This window comes from Marmota flaviventris, chromosome 11 (genome assembly GCF_047511675.1).
Source record: "Marmota flaviventris isolate mMarFla1 chromosome 11, mMarFla1.hap1, whole genome shotgun sequence".
Lineage (NCBI taxonomy): Eukaryota > Metazoa > Chordata > Mammalia > Rodentia > Sciuridae > Marmota > Marmota flaviventris.
In genome coordinates, this window is record NC_092508.1 from 70,305,747 (window position 1) to 70,319,658 (window position 13,912).

Consider the following 13,912-nt stretch of genomic DNA (forward strand, 5'->3'; position numbering starts at 1 on the left):
CTCTGGGGGGAAGATAGAAATAAAGTTTAACTGCTTTGAGGAGTAGAGTAGAATTCTCTTCTCTCCAATCTGAGTAGCCAGGCAAAGATTCATTGCTTCTGGAGAAAAGGTCGAATAAAAAGTTACTTGCTCTGATAGACTAAAAAAGTAACCAAACCAAACCAAAATTCTTCTTGGATGTAGGATTCTGAACCAAGCACAGCAGAAGTCTTTTATTGCTTGGGAAGGGACAAGGAACTTCCAGGTCTCCAAACACCCCACATATACAAGCAGATTTTGGGTGCCATAAAGTGGGAATAAGGTGTAATAAAAACACTGAGAAGACCCAACATCCAAAGTCCATGCTGACTGACCTTAATACAGAGGCTGGACCAGAAGACCCTAAAATTCTCCTCACAGACCCACTGTGAGCCTAAACTTGAGTAATAAGCAGCAAAAACCACTGGGGAGAGTCAAACACATGGGAAGGAGTCCTTTTCTGTGGAGCAGGGAGGCAAAGATTGCTGAAAACTAAGGGCAGAACAGCAATACTGAGGTAGACCCTTAGTGAGGTACCCAATACTTCACACTAAGTGTTGAGAGCAGCAACCCATTGCAGGAAGTGAACTAAGAGTACTGGGTCACATGATGAAGATTAGGGCCTACTTTTTCTATTAGATGCAGGGTCTCTGGTTTTATTCCTAGATCCTTGATCCATTTTGAGTTGAGTTTTGTGCATGGTAAGAGATAGGGGTTTAATTTCATTTTGTTGCATATGGATTTCTAGTTTTCCCAGCACTATTTGTTGAAGAGACTATCTTTTCTCCAATGCATGTTTTTGGCACCTTTGTCTAATATAAGATAATTATAATTTTGTGGGTTAGTCTCTGTGCCCTCTGTTCTGTACCATTGGTCTATCAATCTGTTTTGGTGCCAATACCATGCTGTTTTTGTTACTTTTGCTCTGTAGTATAATTTAAGTTCTGATATAATGATGCCACCTGCTTCACTCTTCCTGTTAAGGATTGCTTTAGCTATTCTGGGTCTCTTATTTTTCCAGATGAATTTCATGACTGCTTTTTCAATTTCTATGAGGAATGTTATAGGGATTTTAATTAGAATTGCATTAAATCTGTATAGTGCTTTTGGTAGCATGGTCATTTTGATAATATTAATTCTGCCTATCCAAGAGCAAGGTAGATCTTTCCATCTTCTAAGGTCTTCTTTGATTTCTTTCTTTAGAGATTTGTAGTTTTCATTATATAGATCTTTCACCTCTTTTGTTGACTCCCAGGTATTTAATTTTTTTTTTGAGGCTATCATGTGAGATTAGGTTCCAATTTCCTTAATAAGACTCTTATAGCACAAGAATGAAAATCAAGAATCAATAAATGGGGTGGACTCAAACTAAAAAGTTTCTTCTCAGCAAAAGAAACAATCTGTGAGGTGAATAGAGAGCCTACATCTTGGGAGCAAATTTTTACCACTTACACATTAGATAGAGCACTAATCTCTAGGATATATAAAGAACGCAAAAAGCTAAACACCAAAAACAAAAACAAATAACCCAATCAATAAACTGAACAGACACTTCTCAGAAGATGATATACAATCAATAAACAAATATATGAAAAAAATGTTCATCATAGCTAGCAATTAGAGAAATGCAAATTAAAACTACTCTAAGATTTCATCTCACTCCTGTCAGAATGGCAGGTATTAAGAATACAAATAACAATAAGTGTTGGCAAAGATATGGGAGAAAAGGCACACTTATACACTGCTGCAAATTGGTGCAGCCAATATTGAAAGCAGTATGGAGATTCGTTGGAAAATTGGAAATGGAACCACCATTTGATCCAGCTATCCCTCTCCCCAGTCTATACCCAAAGGACTTGAAAATAGCACACTACAGGTACACAGCCACATCAATATTTATAACAGCACAATTCACAATAGCTAAACTATGGAACCAACCGAGATGCCCGTCAATAGATGAGTGGATTAAAAAAATGTGGCATATATATATATATATATATATATATATATATATATACACACACACACACACACACACACACACACAAAGGAATATTACTTAGCAATAAAAGAGAATAAAATCATGGCATTTGCAGGTAAATGGATGGAGTTAGAGAAGATAATGTTAAGTGAATCCCAAAAGATAATGTTAAGCCAATCCCCAAAAAACAAATGCCAAATGTTTTCTCTGATATAAGGAGGCTGATTCATAATGGGGTAGGGAGGGGGAGCATGGGAGAAGTAGATGAACTCTATATAGGGCAGAGGGGTGGGAGGGAAAGGGAGGGGACAAGGGGTTAGAAATGTTGGTGAAATGTGATCGACATCATTATCCAAAGTACATGTATGAAGACATGGATTAATGTGAATATACTTTTTATATAACCAGAGATATGAAAAATTTGAGTTCTATATGTGTAATATGAATTGTAATGCATTCCACTGTCATATATAAATAAAAAAAATTAATCATAAAAAAGAGAGTACTAGGTCACAAGAAAACCTAAGTGAGCTCAACTATTCATTTGATGGACTTAATTCTCACATTAAAATCTGACAGGATGAAAAGTGGACATTTTTAGATACAAACACTATTTAACACAGTCTTTATGGTTCTTGAGCACACAGTGTCCAGCATTCAATCAATAATCACAAGGTACATAAAAAAGAGACTCCCCCAATAAATAAAATAAAAGAACTATTTTCAAAAGGAATCAATAGAATAAATAGAGATAGCCTATATGTCAGAAGTATTTACTGGACAAGAACTTTAAGATAATTCTAATTAATATTAAAAGATATAGATGAAAAAATGAACAGTATATATAAACTGATGGGAAGTTTCAGCAAAGATTAAATATGTTAAATGGAAATGCTAAGAATAAAAAGATATCAAAGATTAAGAATTCCTTTAATGGGCTTAAGAGTAGATTGGATACAACTGTGTAAAGTAAGAAGATATGTCAATAGAAATTATCCAAATGAAACACAAAGAGATAACAGAGTGAAAAAAATATATTCGTATCCAAGAAAGCAAGAAAAAATATCAAGTAATCTAATATACTTGTAATGTGAGCTGCAGAAGAGAAAACTGGCTAAAAGACGTATTTAAGAAGATAATGATTAAGAATTTTCCAAAATTAATAAAAATCAACAAATCACAGATCCAAGAACTCAAAGCAGGCCAAATTACACACACACACACACACACACACACACACACACACACACGCATGCATGCATACATACATCAGAGTCAAATTGCTGAAAATCAAAGATTAAAAAAATTTTTCAGTCAACCAAAGATAAATTATATACAGAGGAACAAAGACTTACATTAGATTTCTTGTCAGAAATTCTGCAAGCCAGAGACAATATAGGAAAATTTTTAAAATACTAAAACAAACAAACAAAACCCCATTGCCAACCCAAAGTTCTATTGCTAGCAAAAATATCTTTCAAAAGTGATGATGAGTTGGGGATCTTTTTTTTTTTTTTTCAAATAAATATAAATGAAGAAAAGTCACAGCCAGAAGTCCTGCAAGAATTGTTACAGGTAGTTCTTCAGACAGAATAAAAAATTTTACCATATGGAAAGTTGAATCAACATAAAGAAGTAAAGGATAAAAAATTTTGGATGTATAGAAAGAAATAAAGCATTTTTAAAAAGCAGGGTAAATAATAGTAAATATAAAAGACACAGCTTCTTAGTTTTAATCAAATCAGAAGAAGATTATCTAAGGAAGGTATTAGCAAATTTTTTTCTTATAGGATTAGATAGTAAATATTTTGGGCTGAAGGGCCACATGGTCTCTCAATTCTGCTGTTGTACTACAAAAAGCAGACACAGAAAATAAGTAATCCAAAGCAGGTTATTGGTTGATGAGCTGTAGTCCACTAATGTCTGGTCTAAGGCAAAAATTGTAACAATGTATTATGTAGTTACAACTTATAAAATGACATGACAAAATGACATGAAGAAAAGGGTGCAACTGTTGCAAGGTTCTTATACTTATCTTGGAAATGGTATAATACTATTTGAAGGTATCTATGATGAGTTAAATATATGTCTTGTAAATCTCAGAACCACAAAAAATTTTAAAGAGATATAGCTTAAAAACCAATAATATAAATAAATTTGAATTATAAAAACAATTTTTTAGAGAGAAAAAGGACACAAAACAGATGGAATAGGTAACTGGCCAGTGTGTAGATTTAAATTCAACCATACCACTAATATTATTAACTATAAATAGTCTAAACATCCAATTAAAGACAGAAATTGTTAGATTGTCTATTAAAGCAGGTCCCAAATCTTGGCCATCTACAATAAAATAATTTTAAATATAAAGACATAGTTTTGAAGGATGAGTCAGGTTTATATCATTCTAGTTCTAATGAAAACAAAGTTAGAATCTGGGTACACACCTGTAATTCCAGGGATTTGAAAGGCTGACAGGAGAATCCCAAGTTCAATGTCAGCCTCAGCAACTTAGCAAAGCCCTAAGAAACTTAGTGTGGCCCTCTTCCAAAATAAAAAAAATAAAAAGGGGTTCAGGATGTAGCTCAGTGGAAAAACGCTTGTGGGTTTGATTCCCAGTACAAAACAAAAACAAAAATGAAAATCTAAGCATATACAGACACGAGGGACATATTTAGTGGAATTTTCAAAAAGTGAACTTGATACGGGAGGGTCATTACACTCTGGAATTACATTTCCAACGACTGTAAAGTATTCATCTATCAAATCTACTGAAGTAAGAAAACAACTTTTTGGGAAGCTTATAAATTAAGACATTTCAATTACAATAATAATCAATGAAACATTACCTTAAAATGTTGAAAAACCAAGGCTATGAGATTCATCTCCATGAACAATATCTTTAATGTAAAAAAAAAATCTCTTGTTTTGAGACAAAATGGCAAACTACTTAATGAAGAAGGCATTGGAGGAATTTGATGATGTTTCTTATGTCAAATCATAGCTCAGACAAGGTTTTTTTTAGCTAGTGACAGTCATATAAAAACCAAAAATACCATTAAAAATACACAAGAGAAAAAAGATAACATTAATTTTCCTCTGTTCAATATTTTTGATAAATGATATGAAAATTATTGAATGACTTGGTGAATAATTAGAGCTATATCTCATGTTATTTGATTAATAGTTTACCATATATATGGTTGCACTTAGGAAAAGAGGGATGATACTTTAGTTGTACTACTTATATCATGATTTGTATTATAGTACTGGTTTCTTAGTATTTTGAATATCAACCCTGTTTATAACCTTTGCATCCATTTGTCTCTAACATGGTTGGAAACCAGAGGATTTCTAGCCCTAAGTATGTGACACTTTTGTCACCAGAACCTTAAAGGGCTTTGAAAATCACAAAAATATTCTGATAAAAATTGACTAAAAAACTCAGAGTAACAATTTTAGCAAGGTTGATTACCATGAAATAAAATAGTAACTATGTGCATCAACTTCCAAATTTTGGAAATTTAGGATATGGAAGAAAAATGAAAGATTTTCAGCAAGAAATTCTTCTGCTATCTAGTTCTAGGCAAGAAGCATAGTAAACCTTGCTATGTTAAAACCAATATAAATTTCTTTAATAGAATTTTGTTTCCAAAAATCTTTAGCTCTTAAGGTCTAGACTCTGCAAAATATCAAGGTAATAAAGCAAAACAAAACAACAACAATAGGGAATCTTTATAGCAGGAACAAAACTTCAAGTAGGCAACAAAAAATTAACAGTCAAGAAAGACAAAAAGTGAAATCAATTTAAAAATGATCATGTTGGGATTTGCTAGTCTTTTTGCATGAAAAGAAAGAAATGTTTGAGGATGTCCAAAGGAGACCATCTTTTTTTTTTTTTTTTTTCTAAATGCAATTTTAAAGTGGCTTCTCATTACAATCAGTTAGAAAGCTTTTAAAACACACTGATATTCTTGCCTTGCCTCAAGATTCTAATGCAGTTGGTCTGGTGTGGAGTTCTTTTCTTGGAAAATTTTTATAAAGCCCTCCAAATCATGCCCTTCTATTTGAAAATGAGAATATACCATTGAAGAATCAATGAAAGAGCTCATTTTGGTCAATGCAAATACCTATTTTGAGTTGAACAGTTTTCTCCATTTGGAGCTCATGCATTCAGTTAATCAGAGAAGCTTTTCTCTTGTCAATTGTATGGGGTTACAGTTTGCACAACTGAGAGTTTAATCATTGGACTTTAATGGCTTCCTTGCTCTAATAGGATGATAATGATTAAGGGCCAATCTAGCACTTGTTATGGATTTTTCATCAAAGATTGTCAATGAATACCATTAAGTCCAAACTAGAACATGGCTTCATGTGTAATATTTGGATTAAGAATGTGGCCCTTATAAACACTTAGAATAGCCTGTAGGTATTAGTTATTGAGAACTTACTCTGCAGACACTGTACTGAGAATTTAGAAATTACTTTATTTCCTCTGCCCAGCATTCCTGTGAAGTAGCATTGTTATCTTTGTTTACAGATGAGGAACTTGGGTTCAGAGAGCTCATACAAGTTGCGCATGCTCACAGCTAGAAGGCGAGGGGGTTGGGACTCAAACCCAGAGCAGTATGATTTGAAAGTCAGTGCTCTTCATCTTTTTATACTGGTGAGATATTAAATATAACACGAGCATAATTGTAATCTCTCTTTGAAGTTTAAAATGTGAGAACATTTGAATACTGTCCCACTTGGCCTACCCTAGTTCCATCTAGCTGCAAGGGTAGTTTATGCCACCTCTCTGAGAACTGGTCTGGCAAGTAAACCTGGAATTGATCTGATCAAGGCTGGAATCCCCAGGTGAGTCCACAGGTTGCCCCTGGATCCCCATCTTCAATCCCAGACAGGTCCCTGGAATGTTATGTGAGGTACATCTACTGAGCATGAGCCATGACAGGATGGAAGTGTCAGCATTCTTGCTCTTCCTCCTGCTACCGCAGCCCCTTCCCCACCAACTCTGATGATGTCTTGTATATTGATATCAAATAAGATCTGAATGGAGGTAACTGCAACTCCTAGGTACTATGATTTGGCTCAGGAGGCATCCAGCCTGTTCACTTTCAACTCTGACACACCCAGTTAATCTGTCTGTGCTACAGATCTATAGAAAATCCTAGCATTCTTAGGGTTGGCAAATTAAACTTGAGTTTCACATAGACTTTCACATATACAAGAATGATTTTTTTTTTTTTTAGTGTCAGAACATTCCAAATATTGCATGGGACATACTTACACCACAATAATTTTAATACATACTTATACTGATTTTAATAACAAAATTATTTATTGCCCTGGGTGCCCAAGTTTAACTGGGTGTCCTGTAGTTTTACTTGCTGAATCTGATAATACTATTGTGCTTGGTCGAGAAGATCACGTGTCGGAACACCACTGTGGGAAACGGGAGATGAAAAAAATCTCAATTCTTTCCATAATGGAATACATACAATGAAACATCTAGCAGAAAATTTTAAAACTTTTCTTGTTTCAGTGTCAAATTTTAAAACATCAGTTAAAATTTGCTTAATTATTTTGACTTGATAAAACAGGTCAAAATGTGTCTCTCCTTTAGATCCTCATGACATATGGTAAAATTGTTTTACCATGCCAGAAATGCTTTGCTTGTACTTATTTGTCTGAATGCAATTTCAGAGGAATTTTTATTTTCTTTTTTAAAAACCCTATTATATCTAGAACTACAGAGTAAAAAGAAAAAGTTCTTGAATATGTCATCATCAAAATAAAACACAATATGTATGATAATGTGAAATAGTAGTAGAATTTGTTGTTCAGAAAGGCCAAGAGATTTTTGAACATTGTACTAGTTCTTGTGACACTCCTTTGAAGGGATTACCACTGTCTGGATTTTAGCTAGAAATATGAGGGTACAGATAGTTGCCTTCTTTGTCAAAGAAGAAATTTGGGATACCAAGTGTTAGCCAGAAGCTCACCACAACTTCCATTTCCCAGAGACATTTCTCATGGTGCGTCAGTTTCTGAAATCCTGGCCTAAGAGTTACTAAACCATTAAAGGCTCTGAAAATTAAAAACTGAAGAAAATTCTGGCATGTTATTTTAGAAAAGTGTCAAGGAGTATTGACACCATTTAGACACTCATCACGTTCCTCTGGGGGGGGGGAAGAGAGAAGAGCATGTTCAGCACTTCCTCAAACCTTCAGTAGCAAAAGTGCCTTGCCCTCAAGTGACTCGTAAAAAATAAAATTAAATCTGATATATGTAAACGAGCTCTGCTTATTCAGGCTGGACAAATTGTGATTTGTTTTTCTGACACTGTATTTCTCCATCTATTACTGTGAGGCTAATGTACACATATTCAATATGTGAGATGGTTCCTAAATGTCATTCAAACATGCCTATTTGCCCTCATGGGTTATATGACTTTAATTAGTCTTCACACCATCCATCTCTGAGGTCATCGAAGAATTGCTTAACCTCTGCATGTGTGGCTTTGTGCAGACATGAAGCAGCATTACAGCCAGGGACATGTGTGTGTGTGTGTGTGTGTGTGTGTGTGTGTGTGTGGTAGCAGGGGCACCTTGGGAGAACTAGTGGCCTTCATTTTGCTCAGCTAGGTGACAAGTTGCTCGAGCATGCATACTATGTTTGATTATGTGGTCATCTGATTATTTCTACTGCTCAAAAGTGCAAATGTACCTAAGTACATAAGTGGCACACAATGTTTCACAGTGAATTGAACCTTTATCAGGGAGGAAATGACCCAAATTGGCATGTTTGTGAACATACTCCATCTACACAGGCCCTTTAATAAAGAAGGCCTTTAGTATTGGTACAGAGAGAGTTTGCTAATGGGGAAACACCCCTCAGACAATTCATGGTGTAATCATGTGTCTTTTCAGTAGGATCCCTGCACGAGAATTACCCTTAGACTGAGTAAATCTAGAGATTAGTCTGCAGTCTCTTTTGTGCCCTAAAATGCAGCACATTTTTTTCCATGCCTAAGCCCTTTCCTGAAAATGGGTTTCTAATATTATGTCTGAATTCCTTGTTCACTGAACCTACAAGGAACTTATGGAGCAATGGAATTAAAAGATTAAACCTCAAGCCACTTGCGCTAAGTCTTTAAATGCCTTATGAAGCACAGTTTACATAGCAACTGAGTCTACAATTGGAGTGTGCAGACTCAATTGTTTTCAGAGAGTTTTAGACACTCAGGTGTTGTGAGAATTTATTAACTGTTTTCCTGCTGCAGTGTAGCAATAGTCAGTGGCATCCTGATTCCTCTTGGTGCACACTCTTCAATTTTCACTTATGGTTGTATGTTTGTCATGTATTGGCTTCAGTGTAAGTAATGCATGGTGACCTCATGTGATCTGGACTTGCAGATTAGGTCCTCTTTAGATATCATGTGCGGTTTCTTGAGTAATCTCATCTCACAGCTTGTTAGAACTGGAAAGTATTTAGATGTATATGCCAACTTCTTTTTATAGATGAGAAAAATGAGGCCTAGAAACTAAGTGGTCATGATAATAAGACATGGCTAGTATTTGCTGAGAAATTTCTACATGTTAGAAGCAATTATTTTGCAGTCACTGATTCTTTTACTCCTTACAGTAGACCTGTGAGCTCTGTACTAATATTCTCTTAATGTGTGCTTTGTACTTATCCTAAGGGAGGCCATTGATCTAGCATTTCTTCCCTCTCTCTCACATTAGCATCATTTAGATGTCTGTTAGCTCATGCCAATCAGAAGGCAGACATTGAGTCAATCTTTCCTTTTGTACTACTTATTCATAGTGCTAGGGATTGAATCCAGGACCTTGAGCGTGCTAAGCAAGCACTCTTCTATAACTGAGCTATATCCCCAGCAATTATTTTCTCGTAAAAGATAAAAATAACAACAACAAAGTCTTCTCATGACTCTGCTTCCCAAACAGGCTGCTGTCTCCTTTTTTTTTTTGGTTCCTCTTTATAGATAAACACCTGGAAGTAGCACTTGCCTTAGTCACTTCCTCTCATCTCACTTTTCTTGACTCCAGCCAGGTGTTTGCACCCATCTCTCTGCCCAAACTGCAATAGAAATTCAGATCTCCAGTAACCTTCATGATACTAAATGCACTGGCCAATTTTCAGTCTTCATCTTACCTCATTTTACTGGCAGCTTTTGACAAAATTATTCCTCCTCTCAAACCACTATTTTCCTAGTACCACATGCTTGGATCCCCCATTTCCCTGGCCACCTCTATTTCCCAACTCCCCAGTGAACCCCAGAGCTCAATTTTGAGTTTTTCTATTTACATACACACCTTGATGATCTCACTCAGACTCGTGGTGTTAAGTAATGTTTATACTTCTTATTTTCTGCTGGCCTCTTTAGATTCCTCTCTACCCTTTTCCACTCTGCTGTCACAGAAGACACAGCACCATGCTCCCCTGACCTTAATCTTCATTGGGGTTTGGCCCATGGGAGGCTTTAGCAGGACATAGGAGGCTGGAAGGAAAGTCAGGTTGGAGTATTATTCCCTGTTGGATTACACCTTTCCATGGAAGGTCATATCTCTGCAGTCACCTGCTTTTGCCACACTCTTTAAGTCTGTTGAGTATCCTTCCTTGCCTCTTAACAGTACAGAGGGTGACACTTCTGAAGTCCTCTACCATTCGCGCCCCCCCCCCCTCCTCCTCCTCTTCCTTCTCTTTTTGGTACTGAGGATTGAACTCAGGGGCACTCAACCTCTGAGCCACATTCCCAGCCCTATTTTGTATTTTATTTAGAGGCAGGGTCTCATTTAGTTGCTCGGTGCCTTGCTTTTTCTGAGGCTGTCTCTGAACTCCCAATCTTCCTGCCTTAGCCTCCTGAGTCTCTGGGATTACAGGCATGTGCCTCCCTGCCCAGCTACCATTCCTTCTTGATTTCCCTAAACCTTGCCTCACCTTTGTAAACATTTCTGTTCTTAATTACTCACTTTAATTAAACACTCTATTTTTGACCAAGTCCTTGGTCTACATGCTAATACACCCAAATTAATATCTCCATTCTAGATCTCACTTTTTAAAAACAGAGGTCTCCTATATTCAACTGTATACTCCCTCCTACATGTCTTTATTATGCCCCAAACTAAACTCTGTATTTTAGTCCTAAACCTGTTCTGTCTGCAGCCTTCCCCATTTAATTGATGACCTCTGCATCCTTCCAATTTTTCAGACCAAACATTTTGAGTTATTCTTGACTCCTTTATTTCCTTCAATGCCTATTCTAATATATCAGGAAGTTTTATAGGCTCTTTCTTCTAAATTTCCCTAGAATCCCACTAATTCTTACCACATCTACTTCTACTACCCTCTAACATGTCTTCTCATTAATTTCAATAACCACTTTCATTATTTTTTTTTTGAAAGAGAGAGAGAAGAAAGAGAGAGAATTTTTTTAATATTTATTCTTCAGTTTTCAGTGGACACAACATCTTTATTTTATTTTTATGTGGTGCTGAGGAACGAACCCAGCACCCGGCGCATGCCAGGCGAGCGCATTACCGCTTGAGCCACATCCCCAGCCCCACCACTTTCATTATTGCTGGAGCTCTCCCTTCCTTTACTTACCACGTATATATTTTTTAAGTTTTTAAATTTGTTTTAGGTAGTTATACATGACAGTAGAATGCATTTATGCACTTTGATATATCATACATAGAGGGGATATAATTTCTCATTTTTCTGAGTGTACATGTTGCAGAATCATATTGTTCATGCAGTCACATGTATACATACAGTAATAATGTCTGTTTCATTCTACTATCTTATAGTTGTTTTCCAGAAGAGAGCATGTTATTTCCCTGCATAAACCCTTTGGTGGATCCTAAATATCTGCAAGACTGTATCTGAGGTTGTTACTTTGTATCCCTCTGTTCTTCTCTCCTTCCTCTCTCTCTGTCCCAGCAACAATGACTTGTTTGCTATTCCTACAACATGCCAGGCCCGCTCTCATAGGAGGTTGGATCTAGCTGTTCTAACTCTTGGAATGCTCTTCTCTCTTAAAACTATTTGTCTAACTCCTACAACTCTTTCAAGTCTGTTCTTAAAAGTCCCTTTCAAAATGACACACACTCTAACCATGCAGCTCAAACTGCAACCCCTGTCCCTACTACCTTTCCATTTCCCTCTCTGCCCTACTTTGTCTTGTTCAAAGCAGGCTCTAGATCACTTAGTTAATACATTTATTGTTTATGACCTCTGTTAGAATATCAAATCCAGTAGGACAAAGCTCTTTTGCTTTTTTACTTATATATTGCCAACATCTAAAACAGTCCTGAATTTATAGTTTAAATTTAAAAATTGGGTTATTATCAGGATGTCACATTTTTTTTTTCTATTTTCATTCAACTGAAATATTTTTTTTGTTTTTGAGATTTCAATTTATAATTTACCTTTATCAAACTATCCCATAACCCATAGTTTCTTTGAATATTGCTTTGACATTATATAATAAGCCTTAATAGAAAACACACACACCAAAAGTCTTACATTCTCTAATCTTTAAGTCAATCATCAATATGTCCTAGATCTTTTTCTTTTATTTTTAAGCACTGGGGATTGAACCCAGGGCCTCCTGCATGCTAGTCAAGCATTCTACCAATGAGCTACACTCCTAGCCCCAACTTTCCTTAGATTTTTGAAGACATGAAAATAAAAATTATTTCAAATACTGGTATTCACACACCACACACGTTTGTAATGCGGTACATCACCCAACTTTCAGCCTCACCTTTTCCAGGTCTTACCTATAATGATCTGCACTAGTTTCTTGGGTTTTTTAATCAGTCATATTTGGGGCCTATTTTGCCTCAAGGGGCCTAAACAGAAAATTATATTAAAATATGTTAATAATCTATAGTAAGAATATGGTGGAATAAGTGAGTTTCCTAACTTCTCAGGGACATCAGTAGAAACAATGATAAACCAGACAGTTTCATGTGATCATTTTTTTTTTTTCTCTGAGGCTGGAGTCTGTGATTTGATTTTCTTAGCAGCTTCCAGAACAGAAAGTGGGTTTACTTTGTCTCCAAATTCTTTTTCTTGGTGCTCAAGAAGAATGCCCTGCTTTCCTGGTCCCACTATAAAAACTCCCCCGAGGATGAAGCCTTCACCTTCTAGGTTTCCAGAGAAGCCTCCATTCCAGGCCCAGAAGAAGTTGTACCACACATCCAAATGGACAAATCCCATAAACATCATCTTGCGTCTTTGTGGACCATAAATTTTTTTCTTTTCATCCGGGGAGATGTCTCCTTTGAAATAAGGCTGAAAGTCCTTCACTTCAGTCCCAGCCTTTTCCTTTACCTCTGCATAGAGGGGAACACCCAGGTCATCCAACTCGGGTTTCAGGGAGGACAGGTCCATAACCTCCTCTCGACAGAGAAAACAACCTGGCCGCCACACAGCCATAATCACAGCTCCACTCTTTTCTCATAGTTCCTTTGCTTTGAAAGTCCTTGGTTCCTTCTCCAGTGTTTTCAGTTCTATATCTCCCAGATACTCCAGTGCTGCTTTCTTGGGCTTGGACAGAAATATGTTGGCCAGTGCCAAAGCAGCAGCCCCCAGGGCGCCTGCACCAATGGACCACATTCCCATGGTGAAGACACTTGGATCCCGGAGGAAAGACATCTCTGGAGATTGAGAGGAAGGAAGATGTTATTTCTCCCACAGGATAGCTGGAATCTCTCAACTACAATATTTTCTAACTTTCTTTGTGTCTTCTTCTTTGACTGTGATATATATTATGATTGAACTTTCAAGTATTTAGGGTTTTCCAGATAGCTTTCTGTAATTGATGTCTAATGAAATTCTCTTGTGGTCAGAAAACATACTTTGTATGTTTTATTCTTGTGA

The 13,912-nt window shown here is 36.3% G+C and overlaps 1 pseudogene; it reads right to left on the minus strand.

Moving 5' to 3' along the window:
- Positions 1 to 13,003: 13,003 nt before the first annotated feature.
- LOC114094763 (peroxiredoxin-like 2A pseudogene) lies at positions 13,004 to 13,687 on the minus strand (annotated as a pseudogene).
- Positions 13,688 to 13,912: the final 225 nt, after the last annotated feature.